This window comes from Magallana gigas, chromosome 1 (genome assembly GCF_963853765.1).
Source record: "Magallana gigas chromosome 1, xbMagGiga1.1, whole genome shotgun sequence".
Lineage (NCBI taxonomy): Eukaryota > Metazoa > Mollusca > Bivalvia > Ostreida > Ostreidae > Magallana > Magallana gigas.
This window is the reverse complement of record NC_088853.1, coordinates 20380033-20402603: the sequence shown is the minus strand read 5'-3', so window position 1 is coordinate 20402603 and position 22571 is coordinate 20380033. Positions and strand designations below refer to the sequence as shown.

The following is a 22571-nucleotide window of genomic DNA, read 5'->3' as shown; positions in this document are numbered from 1 at the left end:
TCAGTTCCAATAACTCAGATTCTGACATCTGAAAATAAAGGATACTTTATCTACCCTATTACTAACTGTTTTAAGACAACTAAACAATCCTCTTTAAATTTTTGTTTATTAGATTTACGGGGTTTAGGGATGGGGCTATTTCATCTATTTCCATATTTTCTTCTAAGGGTACATTTGGATTATCTAAGGGTATTTCATAGTCTTGACCACTATTTTCACCACATTGATTTGACTCATGGGTCTCATCCGATTCTGAATCTACGGTCTGATCGTTCTCGTGTTTATACTGCTGATCATCCATGATCTTCTTAGCTCTTATACGTCTTTGAAGTTCTGCTAGGGGAATATCCTCTTCGTCTGAAGATCCTTCTCTTTCCCATTGTTTGGACTGTATAGCTCTTTCCAATGGTTCTGGTTGCATGTCTTCATTTTCTGACGACGATTCATCTTCCGGTGGCACCACATAGTTAGTTTTTCTTAGAGTTCTTCCACCATCTTCAGTAGTTTGTGAAAGGGGCCAGTGCGAAATATCTGCCAGTCTTAGTTGTCGTGCATGGCATTTGGTGGTTAATCCAGTCAATTGATCTCTCACCACGAAACTAACTGGTCCTTTCTGCTCTATGATTCGATAATATGGTAGCCACTTTTTATCTAACTTGTTTTGTCTTCTGTTGTTCTTAAGGTAGACAGGGTCACCTACCTGAAAATTTTCATCTTTGCTTCTCTTATCGGCCTGAGCTTTCTGTTTCTTCTTGGCTTCCTTCATATTACGATGTACTAGCAGGAAAGCTTTATGTTGTTCTTGAAGGGCGACCTTGTGTTGATCTTCTCCCGCATACCTCCTTCGAGGTTTCATTAACGTATCAAGAGGTAATACGACATCTCTGTTGTACATAAGGTAATATGGAGAAAACTTTAACGAATCGTTAGGATGGAAACGAATGGCTGCCAACGTCTGATTAAGATGAATATCCCATGTTTGAGCGTTGTCTGTTGTTTTCTTAGCCATCACGTCATGTAGAGTTCTATGAAATCGTTCTACTTTACCATTACCTTGAGGGCTGTAATAAGATGTTTTGATATGGTTGATATTCAATTCTTTTAAAGTTTCTTCCACTTTCTTATTCACATTTTCTGTTCCATTGTCTGTGAGGATTTGAAGAGGACAGCCATATCTTGGATATATTTCTTCTAAGATAAGATGTACTATGTTGTCAGCTGACTTATCAGGGACGGGAAAAGCTTCTGGCCAACCAGAGTAAATGTCTATAAAAGAAACTATGTACTTGTTTCCCGACAAGGATGTTGGATATGGTCCTGATAGATCAAGTCCTACTTTAGCCATTGGAAAAGGTGGTATATCCGTCTCTTGCAGTGGAGGTTGATTTTTCTTATTGCTCCTCGTTTGGCATACTACACATCCTTCTATATAAGAGTATAACCTTTTGTACAAATTTGGTATGTAGTACTTTTGTCTGATTACGTCATATGTTTTGTCCACTCCCATATGTCCAAGTCCGTCATGATACTGCTGCACTACTAAAAGTTCTAACTCACGTGGTACATACAGGCGAAGTTTTGGGCCTTCTGAGTCTCCATCTGAAAGATAGTACATAATACCATCAATTTCCAGAAACTTCTTTTCCTCGGTTGCTGTTGCTGTTCCTTTACTTAACCGATTCTTCAGTTTCTTGATCGCTTGTCGTGTTGTTGACTTTCTTTGATGTTGATATCCTCTGGTAGATCAATAAAGGGTTTGACCAATTCGTCGTGTTGATTAACTTCACATCTGGCAAATCTCTTAGGCGAAAAGGCATAGGAGTTAAGTACGTTCACTTCAAAGAAATTGTCCTTAACATCTGGTTCATCATGCTCTGATTGTTCTTCCTCTTCACACTCCAGGTTGACTGTTGGTAATCTGGATAAGAGATCTGCACAGCAGTTAAATCTTCCTTCTATGTACTCTACCTTACAGTTATATCCTGCAATACTTAATGCCCATAGTTGAATTTTCTTATTTTGCATTGGAGATTCTAAGATATACTTGAGCGGCTTATGGTCTGTTCTTATAGTAAACTGAGCACCGTGTAAATAATGGTCTAACTTCTGAAGGGCGTAATGGATTGCAAATGCTTCCTTTTCTATGGTTGACCACTTTTCTTGAGTTTTACTCAGCTTGTGGGATAAGTAATATATTGGCTTATCTTCTCCCTCATCTGTCTTTTGAGTAAGGCACGCTCCAATACAATTGTCGCTGGCATCGGTGTACAGGATGTAAGGCTTATTAGTATCTGGATATGCTAGTAAAGGCACTACCGTTAAACTTTCTTTAATAAAGTCAAACGCTTTTTGGCAACATGGCGTCCATTTGAATCTTGCATATTTTCTGGTTAAGTCAATCAATGGTTCCGCAATCTTCGAGAAGTTCGGTATAAATCTCCTGTAATAACTACACATACCTATAAAGCCACGAACTTCTCGGACTGTAGTGGGCGCTGGTAACTTTCTTATAGCTTCGACTTTCTTTGGATCAGGTGTAACGCCATGTTCATCAATGATGAAACCAAGATATTCTGTCTGTTCCTTGAAGAAACTACATTTCTTTAGCTTCATTTTAAGTCCATGCTTTCTTAGGCGATTGAAAACGTCTTGAATATGACCAAGATGATCTTCCGGTGTCTCTGAGAATATAAGAATGTCATCCAGGTATGCGATAGCAAACTCTTCTTGTCCTTGAAGAACTATGTTCATTAGCTCCTGAAAAACTGCCGGTGCATTACTCAACCCAAATGGCATCCGGTTGAATTGGAATAGTCCTTTGTGACATGCAAAGGCCGTTTTTTCTTTACTTGAATCTTCTAATTTCACTTGCCAATATCCACTCTTTAAGTCTAATGCAGTGAAATATTTTGCCTTACCTAGTAAACATAGGATGTCATCAATCAACGGTAGCGGGAATGATACGGGTTTCACTATCTTATTCAAGCTTCTAAAGTCAACGCACATCCGGTCTGATCCGTCCTTTTTCTTCACCACTACTAAGGGAAATGACCAAGGCGATTGTGATCTCTCAATAATCTTTGCGTCCATCATTTCCAGTATGGCCTTGTCAATTATTTGTCTTTTATTTAAGGGTACACGGTAGGGTCTGTTCTTTATTGGGTGGTGATCTCCAGTTTCTATCTTCATTTTAACAGTATCAGTCACTCCAAGGTCACTGTCTTTCTTTGCAAATAAATCATTGTTTTTGCTCACAAGTCTTTTGATTGAGTGTTCAAATCTCTTAGGTACATCAATTTCTTCTTTTGTGTCTTGAGTAGTCTGTATTTCTGAGATTTCCTTCTGTTTTAATGCGGTAATTCGTCCTACTATGTAGCCTCTTGGAATTTTATAATTTTTGTTAGTTTGGTTAACGAAGATCATTGGAACTTTCTTATCTTTTCGAACTATACAAACGGCGTCTTTTAAATATAGTCCTGGGTCTTCCATAATGCAGTTATTGTCTATGCTGTTCACTTCAACCAAGTCACTTTTTTCCAGAGGAAAATTGTTATTTATTTTTCCATAGAATACAGTCACCGTGTTTGGTCTCATAATAAGTATCTTAGGAGTTCTTACAATAGTTGAGATGTGTAAATCTTCTTTAAGTTCCGCGTATACTTTGCCATCAATACGCATGAGTCCAAGATCAAAGTATAAACGAACGTTGTTTTTCTTGAGCCAATCACGACCGAGAATCATGTTTCGGTTGAGTCCCTTTGTCACATAAAGTTTGTGGTCTAAAGTTAACCCTGAAATCTTAAAGGAAATATTTACATACCCTATCGCAATTAAAGAATTGCCATTTGCTGCTTGTAAAGAGGGGATGTCATTATTAAACAACTTGGGGCGGGGAAATAGATTATCATACATTTTCTTACTAATAAGAGATACGGCTGCACCTGTATCTACCAAAGCTCTAATTTTATTTTTACCTACCTTTAATAAACAGCTACTGGGGTTGTTAGTAAAATTAATTTCATATGTAGGTCTTTGTCTAAAGTTCTTTCTTCGGGCTTCAACGAAGGAAGAACGTCTTAGTTTTCCTGTTTTTGTTTGTCAAAATAAGAGCGAGATTTGAAATTTTGAGACGATCCCCTATGTACTTGGTCGCTAGATTTATATGTTCGGCCTTGACGATTTGATGGTCTGCCCCGATTTTGCTGCGCTCTTTGATACATATGCGAGCCCCAACAATCTGCACGCACATGACCTACTTTACCACAATTCCAACATTCCACAGGTCAACGGGGTTTCTGCTCTATATTATGGACGGGTTTGTTTTGACCGAGTTGTTTATTCATTTGAGGCTGAGACCTGACTTGGGGTTTGTTTAGAGTACAAAATCGAGCCCTATGACCCGTCTGTTTGCATTTAAAACACCTACTATTACGCGCATGGTCAATTTCCATTGGTTCTACATGCCTTGTTTCTACTGAGGTAAGATTATCTGCTCTATCCTTTAATAAGGGAAGAGTAGTATCAAAATTTGAAAGAGTTCGTCTGTTGTCATTACCTTGTACAATTTCTATCATATTTGACCCTCTTATCGCTAGCCTCTGTCTCAGATTTTGTTCTCGCATTGCTACTTGAATTGCGGATTCTAAATCTTTAGGGTTTTCTCGCAAAATTTTCATTCTGAGATAGTCGAATGTCAACCCGTCACAAAAGATATCTACTAACTGTTGTTGTATCAAAGGGTCTTTTAGTCTGTCATTACTGTAGGCGTCTTCCGCGATTTGCAATAGTCTCTCGGCGAACAACTGAACACTTTCATTTGAATGTTGTCGAGTCTTACGCATTACTGCTAACGCGTGTTGGGGGTCTGTTATTTCTGCAAATCTATTTTTAAGGGATTCCTTAAGATCGTTCCAAGATGGGATTTCTTCAGACGCATTTGTTTCATCTAAATACCTTTTAATATAATCCCCAACTGAACCCTTACTCGTTATGTATGCAAGCATGGGGATCTCATGACCTTGTTTCCCAGACATAACACTGTACTTTTCAACTTCCTTTATCCACTGTTTACATTTTTGAGCATCTCCCTCAAAAGGAGTTATCACAGAAGAAAGGGGCACTGAGAGTGCGGCTGTTATAGCTTTAACTTGACCAATAAAAAAATCTTTTTCATCATCCTGATCTGGGACTCGGTGTCGAGGTTCACGAGTTTCATACGGCCTAGCATCATGATATGTTTCAAAAGTATTTTGTTTAATCTGCTCTTTTTCTGGGGACTTTTGATCTGTTTCTTGCCCTTTATTTTCATTGCTCTGACCCAACCCCGCGAATTGTTTTTCTAATTGCTCCATTTGATTTCTAAGTTCTTTTTTATAAAACCCATCACCTGTCGCCATATTGGTTGCTTAGACAAAGTTGTTTACTTCGAGATAGCTATAAGAGACATATAGAAATGGTTCTTACCTTATTTTGTTTTGAACTTCGCTAAGTCCTGGTCACGGGCACCAAGAAAGTTCATGTAAGCCTTCCGTCTTACGGATCCAATTGAGGGTCAGCTCAAACTTAGTGATGACAAGTCAAGTATTTCTTTCTCTTCGGTTTTATTAAGCGTGATCGTATAGTTACAATTACATCAGCTAATAGCAGCCCAAATCAGGAGTCTCAGCATCTCTATAAGCGGTATCTATCTCTCTCTCTGTTCAACATCATTTTACATGGGTATATATAACATTTCACTTATGATGGACAGTTCTGACTAGTTCGGCCCATTTACGACGATCATGAGTGAACATTTAGTGTTCAAAATTAAGATTAATATTTTATTTCTAAATAAAGTAACAGAACCGTCAAAACTGCCAATCAAAGAGTCTGGATGCAGGATGTGAGTCTCCGAGTGCTGGGTCTCGGAGTCCCCCACCTAGTATGAAGCATCACTTACTCACAATACGTTCATTCATACACGGCATAAAAGGTTACTAAGGTTAATATATAGAATACACAATACATGACTCAATATAGAGTACTAGAGCTATCGTTGCAGACACAGAATCGCCAAATATGTCACATAATGTTAAACTCTCAATTTGGATATTATTATGCCCGTATTATGCACCTGGTTTCATAACATCATTTAGGAATACTACGCATTGCTACAAGAGTCACAGAGTTCATTCTGTCAATTATCATTAACACCATTCAGTGCGCAGCATTTAGGTACACATAAATATCATAGTGACCATTATGTAATACTAGCAATTCAAGGTCATAGCATGGCTATCTGTTTACAATATTGTTGAATCGCAAACATGATGATTTTGGACTCGTATTTATCTTGGTCCCATATAAACTCCGGTTGTGGAATTGATTTGATTCACAATAAAAGGGAATAATTCCTACTGCAAAGCAGAAAAATGTAAAATATTTTACCAGGACCATGTCGTATGCTTTCCAATTTAATTTACAAAAATGTGGAGATACGCTGGTCTTTGAAGTGAACTTTGAGATTGATTTATTTTAAATTGCAGACTACAAGTTGATCGTTTATGAGGCAATTCTTTTTCAAGTATCACTTTTAAATATTGAACATTTCAAACACATTAAACGTTTTATTGATATTTTAAGCTAATATGGTTTGCATTAACTAAAGTGAAAAACCCCACCAAAATCAAATATGCGGTAATCAGTCATACATATGACAACGAATAAAAGCCGGTATACCAATAAATGTACTGAAACAACTAAATTACAGTACCGATCAGATCCAACCTAACATCAGAGTAAACCCCAACTAAACCCCGGGTTTACTTTGGGGTAACTCTGGGTTTACTTTTTGAAAATTTTGGTCCACCCGGGGTTTACTTTAGGTTTACTCGGAGTTTTCCCTGGGTATTTTGAAACCTTTTGGGGGGTAAACTGTATGCACTGAAGTGTGAGGCTGACTAGTATTTTAATCTTACTATATTACTGCCTGTAATTCCTACCCATTGTATATTCCGAATATACAGTTAGCGTCTCCTTTCAGGAAAAAACTTCTGGCCAGGTTTACTCTCTGTGTCCACTTTGGGTTTACTCTGGGTCCACTTTAGTAAACCCGAAGTAAACTCAGAAAGTAAACGCAGGGTTTAGTTGGGGTTTACTTTCTGTTAAGTTGGGTCTGATCGGTACTGTACATACTGGAATATAGAAAAAATAAATACATATCTGCGCAGTAAGAAGGAGGTGAACTAATAAGTCCCAATGTCTAGAAGATTTTAAACCCATATTCATTTAGTATTTGGAAGCTGTACGGGTCTATTTTTATTTACTGTTAATAATCTAGCATTTCAGTTTTCTTGATTTTGGAACTCGTATAAAAAAATTATCTTTTGAAAATTTGTTTTAACATAAAGCAAAGAGAGTCATGTTTTAATGAACGTTATCCACTTCACTTTTTTATTGTGTCAGTTGTTTTTATCAACTCTTGCATAAACGAGAAAAAACACCGAGTTTCATTAAATCGCTTCTTTTATATTTCGCATTATTTCATTGCAGATGGCCATGAAAGGCAATAAACATTAGGTTTAATTTTTTTTTCCAAAAAAAGAAAAATGAGTTCAGACTTATTCACAATTAAATTGTTTTTACAATTTAAAAGGAAGACATATGCTTGTTTGCAACGAGATCGAATCTAGATTACTTTTAACATTGTATCTATATCTTCACGTATAACTAGGCTATATGTGGCCCTTTTCATGCATTTAAGATATTCCATATTTAAACAATAGCAACTTTTATGTTAATATCAAGAATCAATGTCTTACACTTGCGTAATTGATCTCTGCCTATAAAATTCAAATATACCCTTTTAAGACCGCGGAATGTAAACTTAATGTAAATATGCAGCGTACGTACATCACGCGGACGTCTGATGAGAAAACAATGAATTGAAACTGTATTTATTGAATGTGTATTTTCAAATCACCCCACTGTTTCTAATTTGCTATATAATTTAACAAGTTTTTAAAAATCGAAAATACATTTTGTAACAATTGCTGTAATTGGCTGAAATAACTCATGAATATTCTTAAATCAAAGTTCACTTAGAGGTACCTCAAGCGGGGTTTCTTCAGATCGTCCTGTAGCGACAATAAAAACAAAAGGAGCGGATTCAGGATTTGATTTGAATAGAAATGCATCTCAAAGAGCCCGTTAAGGATATGGACTAAGGACAAAAAGAATTTCAGAGAATTTTGCTTTGACCTTGACCTATAACTTAGAAATTTTCCACCTGGCATAGAACTTTTAATTAAATCTCATTACCCCTGACATACAGGCATTTTTGTTCAATCAGAGCAAGATTAAGCAAATAGAACAATTTTACAGTCTAAAACGGAAGGAAAAGAGGCGCGTTATGCTTTTTACCTTGAAGTTGCAAGGTCACTTCATGCTTTGCACAAAAAATGCTTTGTTCAAGTAAAGACTAAGCAAAATAAGGCTAAGTGGAAAGTATACATGATCTTGTTAAAGGCCACTGCATGCCACTAACCAAAGTGTTGTTTAAGTAAATTATTAGTCAAATAAGGCTAAGTGGGGAGTAGTACATATATGCTATAAAATGATGTTTGTGTGATCCATATGACCTTGACAGTTGACCTACAAAACATCATTCTCGGTCATTGCATACACTTTCAAAGTCACATTGAAAATATAATTCAAGATTGTTTAAACTTGTGAGGTAAGAGGAAAAAAGTATCTAAATTGTCGATCTTTGTAATGAAAAATTCGGACAATGAAACCACTTACACGGTTTCTTTAATGTTAAAATAATTACCAATAATTATTTTCAGACACGCAAACAGTCATAGATAAATATATCATGTACCGTTCTTTATACTTGTAGCTCAGGTATAATTAGACATCGGTTTACGCAAGGAAAGCGACCGTTTTAATTAGCTTGACAATGGCTTATTCAAAAAAAGAACTAGGCTTACAAATCTATTATCTGGCGTTAGTCCTCCGATCCTGCAATTTGTACCTCTAACTAAACTCACTGAACAGAGTTCAGCGTACTTTTACTTACCTGTTTACTTAATCAGGAGAGAGAAACTCTATTACAAATACAAAACTTTGTATCAAATTTACGCTGATTTATTTTCCGCGATTCGGAAATCTTAGCGAACAAAGCAGAAATTAGATACACGCAGGTAATACCTGATATATGGTAACATGAGCTAATATATATTCAAAGATTTTTTTCTCTATATATATTTTCAATTTTTAAAGGAAGATATTTAATTTCCTGACTAAACTTAAGAATCTCTTTTTGAAGAAAATGATTTCTGCATCTTGTGAATTCGTTGACAAACTGATCTGGTAGTAAACATAAACAAGAGGGAAACGTCTTTCAGCACTAATCGAGGTTCATTCTGTACAAGTTCGCTACGGAACATTAGCAATGCATGCAAAAAACCAAACCAAACCATGTTACCTGAATTCGTTCCGGATTGTATACTTGTTTGATTCCTTTCTGGGTAACACGTATATGAATACAAATACAACTAGAACTTTTTTTGTCTTCAACAAAAAGGGCTTTTCGACAGTCCCATTATCCCTTTTTAATTAAATGTTCAAAAAAAATTTTTTTCTCTAATTTATTTCCAAGTGTTCTAAACGCCTTGGTATCCTCAGTTGCTTCGATAGGAACTTATGAGTAGTGCATTGTGAAAAGAAAGAAAATTCCATAACTTTACAGGTAGCTACACTTCTAATTTCCAGACGAATATTTTCAAAAAATCACATTGAAGTAAGTATTCCTTCCTCGGACACCAGACTTATTATGCCTATAGTATTTATGCTCTACATTCTTACAGTAAAGCGAGATAACTCTTACTATTTTTTTTAAATAAAAACAAGTGATGATCTTTAGGCCCTTCAAACCCCTATAAGGAGTAAAAAAGTGGACTCGGACCATAATTTTTAAATTGGACGCTCTGTTCTGAACTATATGCCGAAATGATTTTAAAAACTCGGATGAAAAATAACAAAAGTTACAGCTGAAAGGGCTGTTTTGAACGTTGGCCCCTGCAGATCCCTTATTCTTTCGAATTGTGTATTCAAAACTTTTTCCGGTCTGCGCATTGTGTGTGTCATTATACAGATGAAATATTGTGACATTTACTTGAAAACGTTTTGAGAAAAGGAATGACGCGTGATTTTAGTTTAACACTGAAATTCCTATAGACGGTTTTCATTGACTTATAAAACCGGAAGTAATTAATATTTTTTACTGGAACTTAAAAAATATATCTTAATTACTTTATTCTTAATAATGTGTAGGCGTCAAATAAAAAATATTTAATTTCATTTTTTTTATTTTGTTCACCCCCCTTTTCTAAAATTTCAAGCTTTATATCTCAAAAACGGTAAGATATGAAAAATGTCTACGCTTACAAATTTGTACATCTAGCCACGATGCATCTAATTCTAAAATTTGATTGCTCTCACTAAAAAAGTAAACAAAATATTTCGTTTAATATAATTTTTATAATTTTCCTTGTAAAAACCGGAAGTACCGGAACCGGAAATCCAAAACCTTACATTCCATAGATTGATAGATTTGCTATAAGATCCAAGCATAATTGTATCATCGTGTCTTCTAGTTTTCATAAAATCGCTGACAAAAAACTGTCGAGTATAATAATAATAAAACAGAACAAAAACAATTTTTTCGACCGAAAGTCGAAAAGCCCTAATTATAGAATCAAGATACAAATTATAGGCAGCTAATTGTAGGCTATATAAAACAAACAATTGTGTTTGCTAACACAATCAACGAAAGCCAATTATCAAATCACTTAACCAGTATGAGAACAAGTCAGCCGAAAGCCTATAAGACACTATCGAAATCACAAAACACTAACAAGTCACCAAGACAATAGCTACAGAGACAAGTTTAAGAACTGAGGGGTCTAGAGAACAGTTCTGATGCTTTGCGACGCAGCTCAATTGACCAGAAAACTGATCGAGTCGTTCACATATTAAAAACTCCCTACGAATGATTGGGTGACTGTATATATACCTAGCAAGTTCTCTTTGATTGGTCTAGTTATGCATCATACCTATTGGGTATATAAATAAAGGCATCTGATTGGTTAAACACTAGCTTTTGCAACATAGTTATTCTTATCCTCCACAGATCTGCGCATTGCAGCACTACACTCAGCCAAAGTCGTGCGCATGGTGCTTTCTCGTAAAAAAAGATTGTTAACAGAATTAACTAAACAAGTTCATGGCAGAGTTTGAGTTTTATGAAAATCCTTCTCGGGAGCATATCTTTTTCTCTTGCTCTAATTTGGCTCGTACTCTCCCACATGGTACCTTTGATCAAATAGTGAAAATATTATTCGAGTAAATTTATACACCGTGCTAGGCTGCGATTCGCAGAAAAACATGACGCGGAAAAAACCCTGATATACGGTATATTTAGATTGAAACGCCCAGATTTACCGTGAACACTAGATCTGCAGTAGGCAGAGTAAATACAATTATTGAGGTCGGTCACTACCTGTGCCTACGCATTCAAGGCCCAGGTCAGTAAACACAATTTACTAGGTAACAAGTACTCTATAAACAAGTCTTCTTTAGACGAACACGGTCATACTACCACACCGCAACGACAAGATCTGAATGCTATGCTGAATGTAATGGTTGGTGATGAAGCTTTCGCACTTTAACTATATACCTCCTTAAACCGTATCTACTACCACAACTCAAAAACCAAATCGATTAGAAACTCTCTAGAGCTAGGCGCTTTGTGGGAAACGTGTTTGGTATTATGAGTGAAAGATTTTCTATTTTGCAGAAACATTTTGCACTGAACACCGGAAAAGCGGAGATTATTGTACCATTAACTGCCTATGCACTACATATTGTTTAAGAACCAAGTGTCAAGACAAATACATTCCCACAGGCACAAATGATCAGAAGGATATCGAAAGTAACACTTCAGTCGATAGTTATTGGCTCAGTGGCTCTACTCCCCTGAGCAACATCATTGGCTAATCAAGTCAGGGAGGTAACAGAACAAGTCTAAAGAAAAGGTATATTCGCGATGAGTTCGGAATGATAATTTTTTTTTTTAAACGAACAAGTGTCCAGGTTGGGGATAAAGCAAGTTAATTACACATGCGCATGTATAAACAATGAATTTGTTAGAATGTATAAAATAATAAAATAAGCATCACGAATGTGCTGATTGAGTTTGCTCTCGGAGAAAGCTATCCAAATTGGTTAAGTATGGTCATTTTGATGAGTGTCCTTGGTACCAGATCGTTTTGCTAGATTTTGTTTTCATCAACTCCTTTGCATAATAGCATATTAGACTTTGGGGATTGCAACTGATTTGAGATCTTACATAAATTAAAAATTTAAACCAATTCGAATTCGTAAATTGCAAATTTATAAAAAAGGAAAAAGTCGAGGGGATTCAGTCATCTCGCAGTGTCCTTTTTTTAAAACGAGTTACGATTTCAGCATTTCTCCGGTCTTCAGTATTTTAAAACGTTACCTCGAAGTTTTAGCTGTTTATTCCGAACATCATTCCGGTTTTACATGTAAAATCTAACATCTGTATGACAACTTGTTTCTGCCCTCTTACATTTTTTCTCTGGTTCGGTGCCATGTTGGTTTGCAATCGATAATTGTAAAGAGAAATGACTTTAAAAAAATCATCGAAGGCAGAAAAAATCTCAGAGAATCATCGGGAGATGTTCAAAATCTCATTATCGTAGAAAATAAGTTTCATTTTCTTTTCAAAATCTACCCTACAAAATGAAGATGTAACGGCGGCCATTTTGCGAATTAATTTATGGCACGCGACTGTAATATATAAAAGTTCGCTGATGATTAAATGTACAACCATGTTTTTTAAAATAAGAACAATACACCACAACTACGTTTACAAACTGTTTTATTTTCTATAATTTTTAATTTTGTATTGAAAGTAGAGTATAAAAACAAAAGATTCAGCATGTAAAAAGATTAAACATAATAAAAATTGTATTTATATCTGCAAAGGCAGAACTCAATAACTTGAAATATAATTTTAAAAAATCTTTTGTCGAAATCTTAATTAAAACTGGAAAAAAAGGATGACAGGTGGCTAATTGAAGAACATGTTACATTGTGGCAAACACAGATGATGTGTTAAACATGACCGATGCTATCCTTATACAATAACGCCCTCTGATATTTTAAGCTCTGAATTTCATAAAACCATGATGAATACTAATGCCCATGTCATTCCCATATGCAATATCCGTCTTCATTGTTTAAAACTGTGATGATATTCACATATAAAATCATGATGTTCATGTTCATAATGATCAGCACATTCTGAATCCTTTGCTCGAAACCTTAGTCTATTTTCACCTGAATAATTGGTATTATCCATAAAACATATGTCACTAGGCATGGCGGTACCGTCATCAAAAAACCAATCTCCTCTATTTTTCATTGCCTGAATCCACGTTTGGACGTCATTTTTACTACCAATTGGACCTGGAAAAAGAGGTGTTGCTAATATAGTATTTCCAATATTATATATATATATATATATATATATATATATATATATATATATATATATATATATATAAACACGAAAATAAGTCAAATGCTCAAACAACTTTTATCTATAGCGCTTTCGCCCTACCGGGCTCTTCAGTAGATTGAAAATAACCAATATATTTGATTTATTATAAGCTGAATAAGTAATTTGTTACCATAACCATAACAATAACTGAAAGGCAAAGGTAATGGGCTATAAAAATGATATTGAAAGGAAACCGTGTCTTTCTTCTGACGTATCGACTACTTGTATATTCTAAATAGACTAAGTTTGACAAAAGAAGTCATTCCATGGAGATCGATGACCGTGTACTTCAGTATAAAATATCTTAGATTATTACAAGTTATGTTTATGAACTTGTGGCCTAAAGAACTTATTCTCTGGTCATCTTACAATTAGACCAATATTGTATTAAATAGGCAAGAAATTTTATTAAAGAAACCAAATATATCTGGTACTGTTGAATATAAAGTTTGAATGTTTTATTGATATTTGATCATTTCTGTACAAACAAATATTTGACTGCAGCGGGTCCTGGATGCGTTGGTCCGAGCATGTTGTATGTACAATTACATCATTTAAATTAAACTTTACACGCGTTACCTTTTCCTAATTTCGTAAATGAACAGAAAGTCATTTATTTACATCCTGTTTACTTAAGAAAAGTTATTTTCCCCAATGTTTGTGTAGAACATATAAAATCCAAACTTACCGATAAAATCTGTTAGAATATCAAATTTTTGTTGAGAATCAATTTTGAATAGGGCACCCCCCATTTTCTGACAGCGGGCTTCGGCTTCCGGAAAGGTAACTGCTTCTGGGACGTACTTTAAACAGTTCTTGTCTTCTTTGTCGTCCTTATAGCCCGTGTAACATAAAGCTGCAAAATCAAATAGACACTCAAATTTCGTATTCCTGTATAAATAACCAAAACAAGAAGAAAACCTTGTTGATAGACACAAAATAACAGCAAATGATATACAAACCGGTGGTTTATTTACACAGTGATTTAGATATAACTGGTGAGTCATTATCTTTTCTAAAGTCTAAGCAGGTGCTAGTTTGTTTTATTTATTTATTTATTTATTTATTTATTTATTTATTTCAAAACAGGGATTTTAGCAACAAACAACTATCAACGTATATTTTAACACAGCCACATTAAAAAAGTATACAGATATATATTCCTTTTAAACTATAGTCTCCTCAGAACATTCACATTTGACCCACCCCCCTCCCCTCCCGAACAAAAAACTACCTCTTTAAGGAAAAACTCAGAGGAGGAGAATACTTACTTATTTCGTATGTATTCCAAGATGGATCTGTTATTTCGTTTCCAGAAAAATCAACACAACAAAGGCAGGCCTGTTGCTCTCTGTTGTAACTTAACATGTAATAAATATCAATGTTAGCCATACACGCCTGAAGGCAATGGCTAACAAAATGGATCTCGTTGATGTGAAAACATGATGATTTTGGATAAACATGAGTCATGGCCCCATACATAGTATGGTTTTGGAATAGAATTGATTCACAATAAAAAATAGTATTCCCTATAGCATACCAGAAGACAAAATATTTCCCCTGAACCATTTTTAAAAGTTTCCAGATAAATTTGCTAAATGATTTGAAACGTCTGTATTTATAGTTATATTTAAAATTGATTTTTAAATTGCATCCCAACGTTGATTGTTTTTTAGGCATAGACAAATCTCCGTCTCTGCATAGTATTTTTAGTAAACATTAAAACTTTTAAACAATTCATTAAGCTTATTTGCTATGCATTTACTAATGTGCGTTTCTAGATAACAATCATTAAAAACGTTTTAACAATTTCCGTCACTGTATACCATTTTTAAGTTGTAATCATTATAAACACTTAAAAAACGTTTTAACAATTTATTGAGCTTATTTGCTATGCATTTACTAAAGTGCTTTTCTAAAAAAAAAAAACCAGTTGGTGAAGACACCGTACAGGTACATAATAATAAAAAAAACCAGGAATTTTTATTGATCATCGATATGCATTGTAGTCGTGGTCCATTCATGATGAAATAATTTGAAAAATCCTAATGTGCTTAATTTTGATTCCCTTTATTGTGTTCAAGTGGGTTTTCTTTCTTGAGTTAATAAGAACAGTGTCGTATCTAGCTACCTTTACAAAACGTATTCATTATTCAGTTTAAGTAAATTGTTATGTTAAACGAAATGACATGTAATTTAAAAAAAAACGTGTTCGAGGAGTAAGGATGGTACTTGCTGAGCATTATAAAACAGTGCCTACATGATAGCATCATATTTGATTTAGCACTTACCTACTAACTTTTAAGGGCTCGCAGATTGACTCTTAAAATATTTTGATAGCATTATATTCGTAAACTCTTCTAATTCGTACGTCAAATTGTATATTGTTACTTGCTTTGTTTGATTGCCTATAATGATGTGGTTCATTTTAAACGATTCAGGGAGTGTTTTCAAGTAGAATTATAACAAAAGCCTTGTTTTTTATCTTTAAAATTGCAAAAACATTTGTAAAATTACAAATAAATAGAGCGTTACATCTTCAATGAAACAAAATTTATTTAATGCAGTTGAAATGACTTTTTAACCATTTTGATTGAAAGGACAGGATCAAGTAGATTTCTTAAAGTAGTTTTGTTTTCATTAGCTAACGTTCTTAATCAGGTCAATACGCTCAAGTTTTAACCTAAAATACATGTAGAAAGTGAATAAAAACGCATAGAGTCGCATGTTCTTAATTATTCCATGTATAATATGCTTAGGAAACAGGTAGGCTTTGTTGATAAAGGCTTTTTTTATTTGACCAAAGAAAAAGCTATTGATGAAACCAAACAACCATTTATTCTTGCTAATAAAATATACCATCAATATCTATAGATAATTATGTAAGACTTAAAAATTGTCCAAGTACTGCACCGTGCCACTGTTCCGGATAAGATATGCCACTGGCTGGCGCATATATCATATTTGATATCAGGTAATTATTCTGCTCTACGTGATTTTAGTAAACAATGTCAAAACTAATAGACAAGAGATGTTAAAAAATAATTATAGAAATCCAATGAAAATTTAAGATAAAAACGACATTAAAAAATTGGTATCATTTGTATTGATGTCTTCAGCCTAAACTTGAGATAGGACAATCCGAATTATACACGTATTCATCAAAAGTAAAGTTGAACCTCGCAAAAGAAAGAGTAAATACGTTTTGCTTACTACAAAATAATTTTTTATCCCTTCGCGCAACTTGTTGCGAAGGGGATATAGCACCGCTTCTGTGCGTGTGTGTATATGTCTGTTTGTGTGTCCATATCAGGCTTTAAAGCAAGATTCAAAGAAAACCATTGCATGCATGTTTATCAAATTTCGTACACTGTAAGCATGGCTAAAAGACAAACATAGGGAATTTCAAAACTTAAATATATATGTGGCGTATTTGGAGTAAAAGTTCATACAAAAATTCCTCTAAACTAAAATTCTACTTATGGTTTATAACTTATAAAGTAAAGATATGGAGCACGTACGAACCTGACTAGCTAGACCCCTACAACTTCATGATAAAAACTTAAGTTTAATTTGGCGTTAATTCCTATTCTGTCAATCTACATTGTCTCCGATGACAATATCCCATTTATTCCTATCATTTATCAGATATTCTGGGAAACCCTGTATATAAGATTTTTAGTATAAAAAAACCCACAAAACAACAGCATTCCTATGGATGATTTCGCATCGACACTCCTTAATCCCCCCTAAAAAGTTCAAACAAACAACCCCCACCCCATTTCTTTAGTAAAAGAAAGGCTTATTTCGTGGAGGGGTATGACAAATCTCTCAGTCATTCTGTTATGGGAATTTTAGTTTCTATTCCTGTTTTTATCAAACTACTGAAGAGATCAGTACGAAAGCCGAGAAGGATCATTCGAGATTCGAAATACGAGATTCGAGATTCGAAATTCGAGATTCAATATCTAAATTAACCAATCAAATCATCGATCTGAAACCAGTATCCTAGCAACATCAAACTGTTCTAAATAAAGATCATTCGTACATGCTCTTTCCTACAAATAAATGTCTTAATAGCTCTTATATAGTGGTTATAAAATGGTTAAATCAACATTGATGAATTAACCCCACACAGTATAAACAATTAAATTAGAAAAAACACTGTTGGCTTTGCGAATCTAAGTGGTTTTGTTTGCCCTGTATGTATTTCCCCCTGAACAATTTTAACCCGAAGTGTATTCGCCCCAACTGTGTAAAAATCGGCTCGCGAAGAAAGATCTGTTTAATCTAAATGTTTTAGCTATGAAACGAAACTCAATGAAATAATCGACATGTCAAAATATAGGTTATGATAAAGTTTTAAACCATAGAAGATATAATGATTTACAACCTCAAAGACAAAAATCCAGATAAGAATAGTGTATTGTAGGGTATGGCAATTCCATTGTCGATATGAGAGAGAGAGAGAGAGAGAGACAGACAGACAGACAGACACAGAGAGAGTTTTGTAGTGTCAAATTCAGTTTGATTTAGAATTTGAAATTGATTTGATTTGTTACAAGCATATATAGACAATAATTAAGCCTCTAAAACGAGAAAAGAGAGGAGGTAGCTAGGGTAGGGCAGACCAACTAGCACGCTTTAATTTTAACGGTGTTAGCGCACCTGGGATTCACCTGTGATTTACATCGACTCTCTCTCTCTCTCTCTCTCTCTCTCATCACCTAGCATTTCCTTTTCCGTGAGGGGGTTTGGGGTATTTGTGATGTCTTACATTAGCTAGCGAAAATGATAAAAAAAAACCATGAAATTTTCTTTAAATTGTGTGTGGATGTTGTACGCCAATAATCTGTTTTCAGTATATACATTTCAAGAGGGGGGGGGGGGGCTATATAGTCCTAATTAATTTGTCAGTTATTCTGTCTCCACTTTGTTTTCTCTTCGTTTTCCAGGTTTTTTTTATTTGGCTCGGCAATTTAATATAAAACTTTCTGTGGGGCTCCATAACGATGCACTGTAGATAAATTATGAGTAGTTTTACTTTAAATAAACAGCTTCATATCCGTACTTGATTTTTAATTTGACTCTTATAATCGGATTTAATATTCCAATAATTAATAGGGTAGGAAAGAGTAGACGGGACTTTTTTGCGCATATCCTACTGTACCATTCATTCAACACAGGTATTGGCACTCATCGAGTTCGACTTGCTTTCCTTTTCTTTCATCCACTGGATTTAAAGCTATTAATTTTTGAAAATATTTTGAATTTATGCCCTGATTATATATAAATTAGAGCTGCGCTGGTGCATATATTTCCCCAAATGGACCAAAATATAACCAAACGAATCTAAAAATTTTGACAAAATTAGTTTTAAACGTACGACTCTTTTTCAATTCTAATCGGGTATGTCCTTTAGAAAAATCTTGAACCACCCACATTTTAGCAAATAATTTTTTTTATGGGGAGGGAGGTGGTGGCGGTATAGGACATGTATTGCTTGTGGCAGTTGTGCTATACTCTCATTTGTTATAATAGGTAATACTACATATTGATATAAAATGAAAGTTTCCAATTACACTGTACATAGCTTCTATCACGCATTTTGACCCGTGCGATAGTTTAAAACAATTTTCAAAGCATTTAATGTAATTCAACCGATCATTTTTGAAATTTAATTTTCTGGATCCCCGCCTGATACGTCTGCCTTATGTATATTAGAATTACATGTACGTTGACCATATGTACACATTAACTTAATCGGCTCTGTTATGTGACGATAACATTTTTTATCAATGTTTTTGCAGGATATGTAACAAATAACAGCCTATTTGTGGGTTTTTGCACTGATTATTTGAGATAATTTGCCGCCATCTTTTATGCATTCCACCCACCACTCACAGTTTCTTTATTTGGTGTTCTGTGTGTATGGCGACAAATTGGTAAATTTGCACCACTCACCCCTTGTAGCTACATCCTGATTACATTTGATCTGGCTAAGTGTACTGTAGTAGTATATTAAATACACACATCTTTGTTTGCAGTGCTTATTTACATCTTTTGAGATTTACTTACAAAAAAGTAAACATTTGTATGACTTATATGTAATTATTGTCAATTTTGGTGCGGTGGGGGTAGGGGGGTAGGAAACTACAGAGAAACTTAACTGGGCTGTGAAACATATGCTTTTACTCTTTTTGTTGATATATCAATGAATGAATTATAACAAAATACATGCACAACAATTAATTTTGAAATATTCATGCACAATCAAATAAAAGGTTTTACTGTTCTCTGCACAAGAAATCGGCAATGTGAACAAATTGGCACCCTATCATCCCTACCTTTAATTGTAGAGAGTAGGTATCCTTCTATATTGAAAACAATTCCAAAAGTAAGACTCATAATAAGTTGTTTACTGAGGAAAACTAAACAAATTGTATTTATTAATAATTCCGTATGATGTGATAATATCTGATTTGTTCATAATCATAGTTCTAGTGTATCACTGTATGCATACATAAAAACGATTAGTGATGCTTGTATTTATTAGTGAAACAGGACAGATTATTTATATTTAGATTATTTAGATACATGTACTAATCTTCATGCAGGGATCTAGAAAGGAGGGGGTCAGGGGATCTGGACCCCCTCCTCGGGAGCCTATTAAATTTAATTTTTTTAAAAATTGGCCTAGGAACCCCTACAGAAAAAATTAGCTCCGCTTATGAAGTTATCTACCATAACCGCATTTTTACACAAAAGGGGTGAATAAACCCGGGTTTTAAACTATTACTGGTGGTGAAATACCTTAGGATTCAAACGCATCAGGTGGTAATGCACCAGGGCCAACAAAATCACTTAGATCCGCGAAGCACACTGCATTATTACTAGTCTACTTAGATATTATGTGTAAAAGTAAATACAAATAATTATTTAGTTAGGTAGGGAGAAGTGAACATAGCATTTATTTGTATATAAGAGCATGTACGTATGATTTTTATTTAGAACAGTTTGATGTCGCTAGGATACATATTTTCAGATCCTTGATTTGATTGGTTAATTTAGATATTGAATCTCGAATTTCGAATTTCGAATCTCGTATTTCGAATCTCGAATTTCGAATCTCGTATTTCGAATCTCGAATGATCCTTCTCGGCTTTCGTAGATCAGCGATTCTTGGGTGGGAATAATTTAATTATAATCAGTGCACTAGCTATAACTATATCCGCTATCTATCTGCTCTTGCGATCCTATAATATATATTTCTAAAAGAAATCGTACAAACTAGAAGTCTACACCGAGGATCATGAAAAAATATTTGTATATTCTGATAGTTTCTAGGTTTTCAGTTTAGAAGTAAAGTGAAAGTCTCAATGAAACGTATATGCTAGTATTTTTGTTCAACTTTATGTGCATATTATACCTTTCAATATAACATAAGGAGTCGTCATGTGAAGTTTGTACCTGAGACATCGATTTACCTGTCTTAAAGTTAAGACATACCTTAGGAAATTCATAAGATAATACTCGAATAGTAAAACTGATAAGTTATGAACTTAGTATTTACCAGATGAAAATGTTACAATAATTAATTTGTTGAGCATGTTAAATTTATATATGTCGCCTGATTGTCATATATGTTGCTGGTTTATTAATGGATTTACTTTTATATACCATGCAGTATTTAAATCAAAAGCAGACTTTAAAGAATGCAAGAGGCCTACAAGCCCTGACGATTTCTTGAGTACGTTTGGCCTTAGATTGACCTGTCACAAGGTATAAATTTGGCCTTTTAAGCTTGAGTAAAAAAATGCACCGTTATTCCCACCGATTTATTTTTGATTATGAAAAAAATTAAAAACACTTCTTTGATAAAAAAGGATATATAGAGCTGAAGGAATCTCGTTTTTGTACCTAACCTCCACGGGCCAGACGTTTCAGGTCTTTTATCTTTTATAATACAGTATTCATTTTTATTTATAATACAAACTATAAGCTCAGGGTTTTCTTCTACAACCATACAATGCACAGGACAAAAACGTAAATTCATAAACCAGAAAATATGTTGAACATGTATTGACAAGTGCCCATTTACGTTGTGGGTTTTAAGCTGAATTTAACAATGTAAATTCTAGACGGACGAGAAACGGCTGTAGATTACCTGAGTTTTTCAAGTAACAAAATTGACCCGACAAATAAGTATGATCACTATACAGCTATATCTGTCAATGGTCTTCCGCATGGATAGCGAATTTTACAATATATAACGGGACAGACGTTATTTAATAATCACAACAATGCACGGCGAATGTGAAAGTATAGTAGAAAATATCAGAAAATATTAAAACAATTTTATTATGTGCCCATGTTGGTTATATAAAATGTTCCAAAACCCGTGACCCTAAGATCATTTCACAGTTTAGGTGAAAGGCTTCATGAATATCATGACCAGGCATTTAATCTATCCCCTCCTGGAATGAATGTAAAGAATACGAATTTCTAATATTTAATACATTTTCATTATATGACTATATTGACTTCACCCTAGAGCCTAAATACTCTTACCCAGGTACCATGAATTTCACAATTTTGGAAGAGGGCTTCATAAACATCAGATCCATGCTTTCGGTCTCCTCCTAATTTAGAAGTTGAGAAAAATATTTTCACAAATTTTGAGCCATATTTGTAACTGCATTCCATTCGGATTGTTCTTAATTTGCAAATTACTTCTTAGCATGTTTATTTAATGTTAACTATTTTTAATTTTGTAATTACATTGACATTTTCCAATCAGTAGGATACATGTACATGTATATCTAATTAAATTTAAGTTTTAAAATGGTGGTCGTTGGTGTCCATACATAACCTGCACGCTAAAGTTCATATAAATTTGATAATAAGGAGTAGTATTTACTGGCTGTATTACATGTAAGAG

At 34.4% G+C, this 22571-nt stretch overlaps 1 long non-coding RNA gene across 1 annotated transcript; it reads right to left on the bottom strand.

Moving 5' to 3' along the window:
- Nucleotides 1-13007: 13007 nt before the first annotated feature.
- LOC136273335 (uncharacterized) lies at nucleotides 13008-16172 on the bottom strand. The gene is made up of 3 exons (XR_010711517.1): nucleotides 14902-16172; nucleotides 14319-14486; nucleotides 13008-13536 (listed from the first exon to the last, which is right to left on the bottom strand). It is a non-coding gene; the product is annotated as an uncharacterized lncRNA (long non-coding RNA).
- Nucleotides 16173-22571: the final 6399 nt, after the last annotated feature.